General features: G+C 42.5%; 1 long non-coding RNA gene across 1 annotated transcript; it reads right to left on the reverse strand.

The window, feature by feature from the left end:
- Nucleotides 1–4,948: 4,948 nt before the first annotated feature.
- LOC125547626 lies at nt 4,949–6,831 on the reverse strand. The gene is made up of 2 exons (XR_007300714.1): nt 6,605–6,831; nt 4,949–5,410 (listed from the first exon to the last, which is right to left on the reverse strand). It is a non-coding gene; the product is annotated as an uncharacterized LOC125547626 (long non-coding RNA).
- Nucleotides 6,832–14,945: the final 8,114 nt, after the last annotated feature.

A 14,945-nucleotide genomic window follows, 5' to 3' on the forward strand; every position in this document is an offset into this window, starting at 1 on the left:
TATTTCTCAGTCGACTGAGACGTAGAGGGACCCATTAATGTACCAGCAAACACTTTGGTTCAAAAGAGGAAGGAGAATGAATGTTAGGACGTGTTGCGCACCGAAGGAATCAATCAGACGACAATCTTGCATGTTTTTAGTGGCTTACCGAAACTCTGGACCGAAGGGGTCGCGAGGTCAGCATCAGCCCGGTGCCTACATGAAGTTGAGTTTGAATCGTTAACGTAATCAGCCCTACATGACGAATTTGTTTGGCTACTGTAATGAACTGTAACGTAATCAGCCCTACAACCGGGCACTCCGTTCATCCCCATCGGCGACATTAGCGCCTTTGACGCCGCCGACCTGAGCTCCCCGGCCAGCACATCACCTGCCTCGTTTCCAAGATCCTCGCCATCCCCGGCGTCCCAGCCCCCACCCTCGAGCGCCGCCTCTGCCTGGCCAGTCGCCACCGCCAACAATGGCGACGAGAATTCCGGCCTCGATCAGCTGGATGATGTGCTGTTGAAGCCTGCAGACGGAGCTGGATGTGGGCGTGGTGGCGCGCACCGGCGTCAGCCGCTCTCCTTCATCCTCACCGGCGTGCCCACGTCGGCCAGTTGGTCACCGCGCGTCGCGATCGTCGGCACCGGAGGCTATACCAACGTCAACGTGCTCCAGTCTCCACTGGGCAAAATACAAGTCTTATTATAGCCTTGTTTGGAATCACTCCGTGGAGCTGTGGAGCTGGGCTTGAGCCGCTCTGTGAAAACGAGCTACAGCCTGCTCCACTCCTGGAGCAGAGTCGAGGGAGTGGAGTGGAACCGAACAAGCACTATGTTCCGAACTTCCGATGGCTCTGAGCTGCCGGTTCCTATCCTTCATCTTGGTGCTCGCCGGCCGGGGCCGAGCAGCTAGGGGGAGACTGCTCGATGAAGAGCTGCGACGTACGTCCTCAGCATCTCCGACCCATTCTGGCACTGGTGGGGATGAGATGCATCATGCATGAACGTGAACAACGCATTTGTTCGCACAAGTGTGTTACGTACGATGAGACGAAACGTTGCATGCTACAGGTTTACTACGAAAGTCGAAAGGAAGACGTTGACTCAAGAGGAGGGTATCAGATTTGCTAAACCCTGATGATCAATGTCTGCTTCTTCGGACAGAGTGAAGTTCTGGGTCTAATGGTGGATCTTACGAAATGAAATCACTGGCCACAAGCCGACTTCTCCCCTTCGGGGATGCGCAATGTTGGATACGTTAATGGCGTGTCTGTCACGGAAGACGTACGGATCAATAGGAGCAGCTAGGATTCTTGTTTCATACTCCACAAATCAAGCAGAATTAATAAGTACCCTCGGCAAAAACACTTCACATCCCAAGCAACCAGACAGAAGAAACACAACAGTACATATTGGTCCCTCATAATCATCACACGAAGTTTCACACCACGAAAACGCCACAAAAGAACAGATTTATGGCACGGTTAGGTTATATATAGACTCCCCATAACAACACATCTACACCCCTCATGCAATCACGGAAATTACATCCCACAGAACCTGCATCCCCCGTCAGACATATGATTACAAGAACAAGTATTGCATCCTGCTTGGATGAGTGCTATTCATTGGTAAAGTTTGGCATTTTCAGTTCGATATTTTTTTCAAGAAAAAGGAGCACCCCGGCCTCTGCATCAAGCAAAGCACACATCCATTTTTATTATATTATTATTCAACACGACCCGACAAAACAAATACATGGATAAATTCAAAGCCACCTGTCTGGCAACCAATGTCGCTACACCTACAAGTTTAATGATGCCCTAACCTCGTATCAAAACACACCATTTAATCCGGTGGCCTCACCAAGCTGCCCGTCGACAAGCCAAGAGCAACAACCTCTCTAGCAGACCCTCTGTGCGCACCGCATGCACACACTCTAGAACTAGCCGTCGCCATCTTCCACCCTCCCACCTTCAGGAGCGATTAACGCATTCACCTTGCCAGATCATTCTTACCTCGATGCCACCACTGTGCCAGACAGTGCCACCGTCCTGCGCTCGTCCATCAAGGGGTGTGTGACGCCATACGCCACCATCATCCGATCTGGGATACCCAGATCCATGATTTCCCCCGAAGCCAACGACCCTTCCCGGCGAGTATGCACGGTGATCCAACGCCACCACACCTCCGCGATCTCTCTGGCGGATATAAGCTCCAAAACAGTGCCTCCAAGATGATAGACGATGCCACAGGCCGCCACTATCCGGTCCGGCAAGCCAAACTTGTTATTTCCATTGGAGCTCGACGGGACCGCCACCGTGATCATGCCCTCCAAGGAGGTTAGCGACGTCCGTAGACGTCGCCACATCATCTGTTCCGACAGATCCGAGCAAAGGATTTCTCCTGGCGGTAGTCCCTTGAACCAGGAGAGCAAGAGGCGGAAGCGCTCATTGGAGACGCCCACCAATCTAGAAGGAACAACCGCATCCGACGAAACAAATCTGAGCACAAGGCCCGAACCCATGCAGCCTGACCCGACAAAGAGGAGCAGCCGCCGGCGGGGAGAGGATTCGGGCACGCCAGCCCTCGATCTGCCGCCAATGCGTGTGGCCCATCACTGTGTTGTCCATCGTGCACTAGAGAACCAGCACACTTTGAAACTATCCCGGGCTACGCCCCTAGCCGAAGAAACTAGCCCGGGATAGTCTCCACGCGCGAGGGGACAAGAGAGCCTGGCCTACCATCAAAGACTAGGCTTCGCCCGATTTGGAGGGGGGGTGGTGGTGTCAGAGGAGATCTTGGGTTTTCCTCCGCGTCGCCACGCGGGGGGCAAGGGGAAGGGTCACAAGGAGAGAAAGGGCCATAAGGTTCTCCTTCAGTTCAAAACTTGAAGCTTCTAAATATATAGAAGGTTTAAACAACCTTGGCAGTGACTATCTATCCCAAATCTCAAAATCACTAGTAACAATTGACATTATACTGCTTGTAAGTGTAGAAGAAGAATCAGAAATTCCAACAATTGACATTATATTGCTAATTTAATTGGAATAACTGTAAGGATATGAGGAAGGGTGATGTCTCTAGTAGTAACAGAAAGATCATAGATTGCACACGTTTATTTTGATTGCTGATATCAAACTTCACCCAACATAAGCAGGGCCTATCCATGCAATCGATCTTGTTGGTTAAATTTATAATCAAACTCAGATCTCGGGAAACGCGCGCACACTACGGTGTGGAATGAAGGGAGTAGTAGATAGTAGAACGTTGGGTGCAGGATATAGTAGTAGATAGTAGAACATGCGGTGCAGGATAGATATCCCAGTCATTGACCATTAACCCATCCGTTCAACCGAGTCGACGGACCCCAAGCAAAAAGGAAGCCAGCACCACAGGTCAAGCCCTCGTCCCTGCGCCTCTTCTTGTGTTGCTCTATGATCTTCTCCAGTGCCCGGCTCCCAAAGAGGAAGGAGAGTGAATGTTAGGATGTACTCCCTCCGTTCCTAAATATTTATCTTTTTAGAGATTTCAAATGGAATACCATATACGGATGTATATAGATATATTTTAGAGTGTAGACCCACTCATTTTGCTCCATATGTAGTCACTTATTGAAATCTCTAGAAAGACAAATATTTAGGAACCGAGGGAGTATTGCACAATGAATGAATCAATCAAATGACAATCTTGCATGTCTAGTGCCTTACCGAAACTCTGGGCCAAAGCAGTCGAGGTCAGCATCAGCCGGTGCCTACATGCAGTTGAGTTTGAATCGTTAAAAATGGGAGCAGCTAATGCAAGCTGCTGAAAGTAAAATGACATCAATAATTTCATCTAAAAACATCTATTGCGTCTGTCTAGGTCAACAGAGAGATTCTGGACTGGATGCCACATGATGATTTCCAAAAACAAGTACTTCATCCTGTTTGGATGAGTGGTGTTCATTGGTACAGTTTGGTATTTTCAGTTCAAAACCTGAAGCTAAATATAGAAGGCTTAACCAACTTTGGCATCTATCAATCTATCCGAAATCTCAAAATCAAGACTCTAGAAGAACATTCAGAAATTCCAGCAATTGAAACTATATTGCTAATTTAATCACAATAACTATATTGCTAAGAACATGAGGAGACTCGAAGCCATCTGGCTGGTGTCTCTGGTAAGAGAAAGATGATGGATTGCACACGTTGATTCCGATTGCTAATATCAAAGTTTAACCCAAAAACTTAAGCAGGGCCTATCCATACATATCCCCGCCTCCATCACTACAAGAAATATGCAACAAACTCCACAGTAATGCCATTACTACAACAAAACCAGAACTAAAAGCAAAGGAAAAAGGAAATGAACAAACATTCAGGAATAGTTGACCAGTCCTTGGATTGAATATAAAGATTGCACTCTATCGCAAAAAAGAAGAAGTAAAGAATAAAGATTTAACCATTGACTGGTCACGATAGACATTTGCGTCATCCACAAACCATATGATTTGCTCAGCCTTCTCACTCATTTTTCCGGGCTCTGCCAGTCGCAACAGTGAGCTAACCTCAGGATTGGTGCTCTTCTTTCCCAATGCATTCTCCAATGCAGCCCAAAAAGGTTTGCACGAGAAGAACTCTTTGCACAAAAAGGGCAATCGACATTGCAAAGGGAACAGGCTTCTCCGCTTCACTTGGAGCTGGCAGGGGCTTATTAGGTACTCCCTCTGTTTGAAAATGTAACACGTTTTGACAGTTTAAATTGAACTGTCAAAACATCTTACTTTAGAAACAGAGGTAGTAGGATTCTTGCTCCCCCACTACTAGTAAATGTGAGCTAGCGAGAAGAATTAACAAGTCACAGATATGAGGCCTTCGCAACACCCACAGCAACACTTCACAGCCAAAGCAATCAGACAGAACATAGAGAAAAATGCATACGATTCATTACTCGAAGGTTGAGACCATGAGAACACAACAACAGATTAGTAACATGGCTCAATATAGATCTCTGATAACAACAGATAAGAGTGGCGATAGAGTGCTCTTACATCCCACATGCAACCACCGAAATTAGATCCCACAGAACCTGGACCCCCATTGTACATACAGTAGTGATCTTACATAACACACAAGCCAGGAATTACAGAGTAAACCAGCTAGTTAAAACATACATGATATATATATAGTAGTAGCAGATAGTAGAACTTGCGGTGAGGATATAGCACTAGTAGATAGTAGAACTTGCGGGGCGGGAGTAGATAGTAGAACACGCGGTGCAGGATAGATATTCCAGTCATTCACCATTGAGCAATCTCCCTTCAACCGAGCCGATGGACCCCAAGCAAAAAGGTGAGTGCTCCAAGACTGAAGCCAGCACCACAGGCCAAGGCCTCGTTCCTGCGCCTCTTCCTGTGTTTCTCTACAATCTTCTCCAGTGCCCGGCTTCCAAAGAGGAAGGAGAATGAATGTTAGGACGTGTTGCGCAATGAAGGAATCAATCAGACGACAATCTTGCATGTTTTTAGTGGCTTACCGAAACTCTGGACCAAAGGGGTCGAGGTCAGCATCAGCCGGTGCCTACATGCAGTAGAGTTTGAATCGTTAAAACTGGGGCCGCTGAATGCAAAATGACATGGATAATTTCATCTAAAACAAACACACACACACACACACACACACACATATATATAGGTAAAACTGTGTCTACCATAGCTTGCCACAGAACTAGTTAAGTTTCCCTAAACTTCTAACGATTCAAAAGTTATCAAAAAAATATGAAATAAATATGGGAGCATCTCTCTAATGTAATAAGATGATCCAACGGAGGGATTGTCAAAATATGCATCTATGTGTCCTCGACAAAAATAATAAGCACTTCAGCTCACTGCGACATAAATATATACTGAACTATTTGTTTTTTTGTCCAGGACACATACAGTCGTATTTTTTTAATCCCTCCGTTGGATCATGTTATATTATAGGTGTGTTGGTTCAGTATTTTTTTCAGAATTTTTTAGAACTTTTGCACCGTTGAAACCCTTAACTAGTTCTGTGGCAAGCACTTGTAGAAAATCCTACTCCTATATGTATTGCGTCCGTCTAGGGCAACAGAGATTCTGGACTGGATGGCGCATGATGATTTCCAAAAACAAGTAGTGAATCCTGTTTGGATGAGTGGTGTTCATTGGTAAAGTTTGGTATTTTCAGTTGAAAACACCAAGCTAAATATACAAGGTTTAACACCAACTTAAAGTTTGGCAGCAACTATCATCAGTCTGTCCGAAATCTCAAAAATCAAGACTCTAGAAGAACATTCAGAAATTCCAGCAATTGAAACTACATTGCTAATTTAATAATCAATCAAAATAGCTAAGAACATCGGGCTGGTGTCTCTGGTAACAGAAAGATGATGGATTGCACGCGTTGATTCCGATTGCTAAACAACCTAAGCAGCAGGGCCTATCATGTCTCCATCACTACTAGAAGAACATGCAACAAACTCCCGTCGGAGGGGAGAGGAGGGGAGGGAGACGGATGGATCCGACTAATCGCGCAACGCAATGTCTTTATCAATCGATTCGATTGCATCAATCAAAGGCTCAGACGGGGGCGAGAAAATCGAGATGGGGAACGAACCGGAGCACGAGAAGAGACGCGAATCCGCTGGAGAGCGGCGGGGATCTTCTGCTTCAGCTTGGCGGCCATGGTGCGCAGCGCCATAGCCATACCTCCACCAACCCAAGCAGATGTGGACGACCGCGGCTAGGGTTTCCTTCTCTCGATCTCCAACACGCGAGCGATGGCGCCGGATCCTACCCCTTTTAACCCACCCAGCCGCCAAGTGGGCCGACCACCTATCTGACTCGGGCTCGGGCTTCCCGTCGCTTCGGTGCATGTCCAGATTGCTGCCTCCCCATAAGCAAAATATATAGTACTACTGTAAAAAGAAAAACAATTACCTTTTTTCTTTTCCTTTTAATTTTTGAAATAAATTCAAAATATGTTCGTAAATCTTGGAAGAATGTTCATGAATTTGGAAAATGTTTGCAAATTCAAAAAAATCATGGATATGACAAAAAGTTTGTGAATTCAAATCGATGTTCACATCTTCTCAACAATTTCAAAATCCATTCAGAAATTAGTTTTTATTTGCCTATCCAAAAAAAGTTTCACCAATTCAAAAAAATTCACAAAATTTAAAAATGTCCGTTCTTCACTAATTCAAAAAACGTTTGTGAGTTTGAAAAATGTTCACTACTTTCAAAAAATGATCGCGAGTTCAAAAAATGTTCACCAAATCCAAAAATTGTTCATGAATTCAAAAACAAATCCCGAATTCAAAAAGTTTGTGAATTCAAATCGATATTCACATGTTCAAAAAATGTTCAAGAATTTCAAAATCCATTCACAAATTAGTTTTTATTTGCAGATTCAAAAAAGGTTGTTTTTCATAAATACGCATTGTTGTATATCGTTTCATTGATAGGTGGAGAGAACGTACAAGGTTCATCTCGAGGGGGTGTACACGAACCGGTGTTCACAGCATCCTCTCTTCGCGGCGAGCCCTATCGATGATTTCATTCTATACAATGTGAAATCTGAAATACCAACGGTAGTTTCGAACTCCCATCTCTATTCGACTCCCATGCTTATTTTTGAACGCTTGAAAACGTAGCATGAGCATGTTGGAGGTTGCTCAGCCTCGATATAATCATTCTAGACTACAGCAATAACTAGTGCTAGTCCTTGAGCTCTAGCTTTTGCCCAAAGCCGAGCCTCCTCCTTGATTGTGCGGACGAGCTCGCTGATACGTCTCCGTCGTATCTATTTTTCCAAACAATTTTGCCCTTGTTTTGGACTCTAACTTGTATAATTTGAATGGAACTAACCTGGACTGACGCTGTTTTCAGCAGAATTGCCATGGTGTTGTTTTATGTGCAGAAAACAAATATTCTCGGAATGACCTGAAACTCCACGGAACACCTTAGAAAAAATAATAAAAAAATCCTCTCCAAAGATGAAGACCAGGGGGCCCACACCCTGTCCACGAGGGTGGGGGGCGCCCCCCCTCTAGGGCGCGCCCCCTACCTCGTGGGCCCTCTGGAAACCCTCTGACGCCAACTCCAACTCTATATATCTGCTTTCGGAGAGGAAAAAATCGGAGAGAAGAAATCATCGTGTTTTACGATACGGAGCCGCTGCCAAGCCCTAAAACCTCTCGGGAGGGCGATCTGGAGTCCGTTCGGGGCTCCGGAGAGGGGGATTCGTCGCCGTCGTCATCATAACCATCCTCCATCACCAATTTCATGATGCTCACCGCCGTGCATGAGTAATTCCATCGTAGGCTTGCTGGACGGTGATGGGTTGGATGAGATTTATCATGTAATCGAGTTAGTTTTGTTAGAGTTTGATCCCTAGTATCCATTATGTTCTGAGATTGTTGTTGCTATGACTTTGCTATGCTTAATGCTTGTCACTAGGGTCCGAGTGCCATGATTTCAGATCTGAACCTATTATGTTTTCATGAATATATGTGAGTTCTTGATCCTATCTTGCAAGTCTATAGTCACCTACTATGTGTTATGATCCGGCAACCCCAAAGTGACAATAATCGGGACCACTCCCGGTGATGACCATAGTTTGAGGAGTTCATGTATTCACTATGCGCTAATGCATTGTTCCGGTTCTCTATTAAAAGGAGGCCTTAATATCCCTTAGTTTCCAATAGGACCCCGCTGCCACGGGAGGGTAGGACAAAAGATGCCATGCAAGTTCTTTTCCATAAGCACGTATGACTATATACGGAATACATGCCTACATTACATTGATGAATTGGAGCTAGTTCTGTGTCACCCTATGTTATGACTGTTACATGATGAACCGCATCCGGCATAATTATCCATCACTGATCCGGTGCCTACGAGTTTTCCATATACTGGTTTACGGTTATTTACTTTCCCGCTGCTACTGTTACAATCACTACAAAAATACCAAAAACATTACTTTTACTGTCTTTACTTTTGTTGCCGCTACCACCACTATCATATTACTTTGCTACTAAACACTTTGCTGCAGATACTAACTTTCCAGGTGTGGTTGAATTGACAACTCAGCTGCTAATACTCGAGAATATTCTTTGGCTCCCCTTGTGTCGAATCAAGACCTTTTTCTGGCGCCGTTGCTGGAGAGTATAGCTATATTCTTTGAGTCACTTGGGATTTATATCTGCTGGACACTATGAAGAACTTGAAAGATGCTATGACAACAATTTATCCCTCATCTACGAGGGGAGGTAAGGAACTGCCATCTAGCTCTGCACTTGATTCACCTTCTGTTATGAGTAAGCTAGCGACACCTAAACCTGCTTCTGCTATTCGTTCCGATATGTCGCATGTTATTGATGATGCCACTTCTGCTATGCATGATACTTATGATGAAACTGCTTCTATGCCTAATACTACTGTGCCCCTTAGTGAATTTCTTGAAGAACAAATTGCTAGGGCTAGAGAAAGAGAAATTGATGAATCTGAATACGATGATGAAAATATGCCTGTTATTCCTGAGGGTTATCTTTTTGATAAAGATTCTTCTTTAGCTATTTTAGCCTGCAAAGATAGATATGAGCTTAAGAGGTTATTGATTAAATGGAACAAAGAATCACTTAGAGATAAAATGAAACCTGATCCTACTTTTGCAACTTCACCTATCTGTGTTCCTGATAAGGATTATGAATTCTCTGTTGATCCAGATATAATTACTTTGGTTGAATCCGATCCCTTTTATGGCTATGAATCTGAAACTGTTGTGGCACATCTTACTAAGTTAAATGATATAGTTGCCCTGTTCACTAATGATGAGAGATCGCGTTACTTCTATATACTCAAAATATTTCCGTTCTCATTAAAGGGTGATGCTAAGATATGGTTTAATTCTCTTGATCCTGGTTGTGTGCGTAGTCCCCAGGATATGATTTATTACTTCTCTGCTAAATATTTCCGTGCTCATAAGAAACAAGCTGCTTTGAGGGAAATATACAACTTTGTGCAAATTAAAGAAGAGAATCTCCCACAAGCTTGGGGGAGGCTTCTCAAGTTACTTAATGCTTTGCCTGATCATCCTCTTAAGAAACCTGAAATACTTGATATCTTTTATAATGGACTAACTGATGCTTCCAGAGATTAACTGGATAGTTGTGTTGGTTCTCTTTTCAGGGAAAGAACACCGGATGAAGCTGAAATTCTATTGAATAATATGTTGAAAAATGAAAATAATTGGGCACCTCCTGAGCCAGCTCCTGAGCCAGCTCCTGCTCCAATTAATGATCCTATTTCTAAACCAACTCCGACGAAGAGAGGTGTTCTATTTCTCAGTCTCGAAGATATGCAAGAGGCAAAGAAATCTATGAAAGAAAAAGTTATTAAAGCCGAAGACGTTAAGAATTTACCTCCTATTGAAGAAATACATGGTCTTAATCTACCGCCTGTCGAAGAAGTATATGATCTTAATCCCTTATTTATTGAAGAACCTCCTGATCCCGATATCCCGACACAGGTAGTAAAGGTAAATTCTCTCTATAGATTTGATGAAGGTGATATCCCTCACTACAAGTCTGCTAGGCAATGCTTTGATGAGTTTGATAATTTTATTGTCAAACAAGGAAATTTCAATGCTTATTTTGGTAGATAATTGAAATATGATTTCGATATGCTTAAATACTTGGGTGATTATATGGCTAACATTAGAGGTGAACTTAAACTTGTTAGTAAACATGCTTCTATGGTTACCACTCAAGTAGAACAAGTACTTAAAGCTCAAAAAGAAGTGCTTGATGAAATGAATAGTAAGAGAAATGATTATGCTGTTAGAGTGGCTACTAGAACTGGTAGAATAACTCAGGAACCTTTGTATCCTGAAGGCCGCCCTAATAGAATCGAGCAAGATTCTCAGAGAAATAATATTGATGTTCCTAGTTCTTCTAAAAAGAAGAAAAAGAAAAATGATAGAACTGTGCAAACTTCTAGTGAACCTATTGCTGAACCACCTGATAATCCAAATGATATATCTATGTCTGATGCTGAAACACAATCTGGTAATGAACATGAACCTAATGAAAATACTAATGATGATGTTCATGATGATGCTCAACCTAGTAATGATAATGATGTAGAAATTGAACCTGCTGTTGATCTTGATAACCCACAATCAAAGAATCAACGTTATGATAAAAGAGACTTTGTTGCTAGGAAACATGGTAAAGAAAGAGAACCATGGGTTCAGAAACCCATGCCCTTTCCTCCCAAACCATCCAAGAAAAAGGATGATGAGGATTTTGAGCGCTTTGCTGAAATGATTAGGCCTATCTTTTTACGTATGCGATTAACTGATGTGCTCAAAACAAATCCTTATGCTAAATATATGAAGGATATCATTACTAATAAAAGAAAGATACCGAAAGCTGAAATTTCCACCATGCTTGCTAATTATACTTTTAAGGGTGGAATACCAAAGAAACTTGGAGACCCTGGAGTACCTACTATACCTTGCTCCATTAAGAGAAATTATATTAAAACTGCTTTATGTGATCTTGGAGCCGGTGTTAGTGTTATGCCTCTCTCTTTATATCGTAGACTTGACTTGAATAAGCTGACACCTACTGAAATATCTTTGCAAATGGCTGATAAATCAACTACTATACTTGTCGGTATTTGTGAGGATGTGCCTGTTGTGGTTGCAAACGTTACTATTTTAACAGACTTTGTTATTCTTGATATTCCCGAGGATGATAGTATGTCTATTATTCTTGGAAGACCTTTTCTTAACACTGCAAGGGCTGTTATTGATTGCAACAAAGGCAATGTCACTTTTCATGTTAATGGTAATGAGCATACGGTACACTTTCCGAGGAAACAACCTCAAGTTCATAGTATCAACTCCATTGGAAAAATCCCATCGATTAAAATTGGAGGTTTTGAATTTCCTCTTCCTACCGTCAAAAAGAAATATGATATACTTATTATTGGGGATGTGCATATCCCCGTTGAGGTAACTTAGTGTTATTCGAAATTTCTCCGGTTTCATGATTATCGGAATGAGTTTGTTAACAAGACTTGATCAACCTTGTTAATGGATTCTTTTTGATGAGCATGAGATGGATGAAACTAGAAGCACAAACTTCTGTACCCTCTATATTTTCTGTTATTTAGTAGAAATAAGTAAAAATAGTATTTTTCTGTCTGTTTCCTGACTTATCCGTGCCATATAAAAATATCCCGAAAATAAAAGTCCTTAGAACGCCATGCCAATTTAATATGATTTTTTCAGGAATATTTGAGGATTTACTGTGCAAAAATTACCACGGGAGGAGCTACCACCTGGCCACGAGGGTGGTGGGCATGCCCCCCTACCTCGTGGGCCCACGATGGCCCTCCTCCACTTATCCCAGCACCCATCTTCTTCCTCTGTCTCACACAAACCCGAAAAACCAACTCAAGCACGAGTTCCAGCCACTTTTGCTGTGATTTTCGATCTCCTTGCTCAAAGCACCTCTCGCAAAACTGCTTGGGGAGATTGTTCCTTGGTATGTGACTCCTCCATTGGTCCAATTAGTTTTTGTTCTAGTGCTTTATTCTTTGCAAATTTGTGCTGCATAGGTGACCATGTTCTTGAGCTTGCATGTCAAATTTATATGGTTCCAAGTAGTTCTAATGCTTGATATAGGCTCTAGGCACTTGTAGGAGTAGTTGCTATCAGTTTTATTGAAGTTGGTTCACTTTTGTTTGAAGTTAATAAAAATTTCAGAATTTTTCAGAGAAAAACAATATGCTTAGGAAGATGTTCCAAGGAGGTTTCTCTAAGAAGCAAGGACCCAGGATTGCTATGCGCGATGCTGACGAGGATCCACCAAGAGACGCTCCAGTACGGCCTTGTGAATGGCCGTCGGAAAATTTTATGGACCGTGCGGGAATTAAAGAAGAATTCAAAGCATATTTGCGCAATGCCGGTCTTGAGGATTTTGAGGCTAACAAATGCCCCCAGTATCATGATCTCACAAGTTCATTTGTGAGGAGGTTTGAGTATTCATCTTCGCGTAATTCTCCTTCAGTCATGTTTGATCTCTATGACAAATCTTATACCATGGACTTAGAGGATTTCACTTCTTCTTGCAAACTTCCATCATGGGGTAGTGTTAGGGATCCCCCTAAATCTGAATTTAGAAACTTTCTTGCTAGTATAACTGTAGGGGAATCTAGAGATATAACGCAGGCTACCATAGGGAGCATTCACTTTCCTGCTATACATTATTTTGCTCTCTTCATCGGTAGATGCATAAATGCTAAGGATGAAGCATGTCACATGTGTGTCCCTGACCTTAGCATTCTTAGGAGTGCTGTGTTAGGAGACCAATCTTATCATATGGGAGCCATTGTAGCTCGTAGGTTGCATCATAATAGACATAATGGAGATTTCTTTGGAGGAATTTATGCAACCCGCTTAGCTCATTTTCTTGAGATAGACATTCGTGAGGGTGATACAGAGTTGCCCACTGCATATTTAGATTATGACTCCATGGCTTCACATCATTTTGTCGAGAGGCCTAAATCACCTCTTTTATATCGTTTAATTTTTAACAAACGGCATGTTGTTCGTATTACTCTCCCTGCTCCTGCTCTTTTTGATTCACAGACAAAAGGAAGATATACTATTACTAGAGAGGAGGCAGATGAGTACGAGAGGAGAGCGGAGGCAGCCCGACTCCACGCTGCAGCTCAGCAGGCGATAACTGCTGTATCGCAGTACGACCCCAGCTACACCTACGGGTATCCGCCAGGCTATCCCTGGCAATAGACCAACTTAGGCCAAAAGCCTAAGCTTGGGGGAGTACGTATTTCTCACCGACATTACATTTATGTTCACACACACTCATTGCTAGATGTCGGTGCTCATACTCTTTCATTGTAATATCCATGCTAGTTTATTTTCTTTTTTCTTGCTTTCTTCTTGTGTGTTTGTTAAACCTTAAGAAAACCAAAAAAAATAGTAGTAGTTTACTTTCCTGCTGTAGTAGTAACTAAAAAGAAAACCCAAAAATATTTCCCGTTCTTCTTTTGCTTGTTGGGAGCTTTCCCGTGTAAATAATTTTTATTTCTTTTCTTTTCTTTGGGGGTCAGTAGGAGAAGACCATGATTAAATTGTTGAAGTGGCTCTTATATGTATTATTGTTGATTTAACCAAGAGCCCATATTGCCTTATCTTCTCCTGTTTATTGAATGCTTGCAGATTCCAGCTTAGTCCAATGCACGTGCACTATTATTATTATTCACACCGTTCGGTCGTGCAAGTGAAAGGCAATTATGATGACATATATGATGGACTGACTGAGATGAGAAAAGCTGGTATGAACTCGACCTCTTTTGTTTTTGTAAATATGATGAGCCCGTCGTTCCTAATTCAGCTTATTATGAATAAACATGTTTGCAATGACAATTAGAGATCATAGTTTCTTGTGCCATGCTTGATTAGCTATGAGCTATAATGATTTACCTTGTGTGCCAACATGCTATTGAGATGATTATGATGTGGTATGATGTGGTGGTATCCTCCTTTGAATGATTTGAGTGACTTGACTTGGCACATGTTCACGCATGTAGTTGAAACAAATCAACATAGCCTTCACGATATTTATGTTCATGGTGGATTATATCCTACTTATGCTTGCATCCAATGTTTATTAATTTTAATACATGTACATGGCTGTTGTCGCTCTCTAGTTGGTCGCTTCCCAGTCTTTTGCTAGCCTTCACTTGTACTAAGCGGGAATACTGCTTGTGCATCCAATCCCTTAAACCCCAAAGTTATTCCAGATGAGTCCACTATACCTTCCTATATGTGGTATCTACCTGCCGTTCCAAGTAAATTTGTATGTGCCAAACTCTAAACCTTCAAATAAACATTCTGTTTTGTATACTCGAATAGCTCA

This window comes from Triticum urartu, chromosome 3 (assembly GCF_003073215.2).
Source record: "Triticum urartu cultivar G1812 chromosome 3, Tu2.1, whole genome shotgun sequence".
NCBI lineage: Eukaryota > Viridiplantae > Streptophyta > Magnoliopsida > Poales > Poaceae > Triticum > Triticum urartu.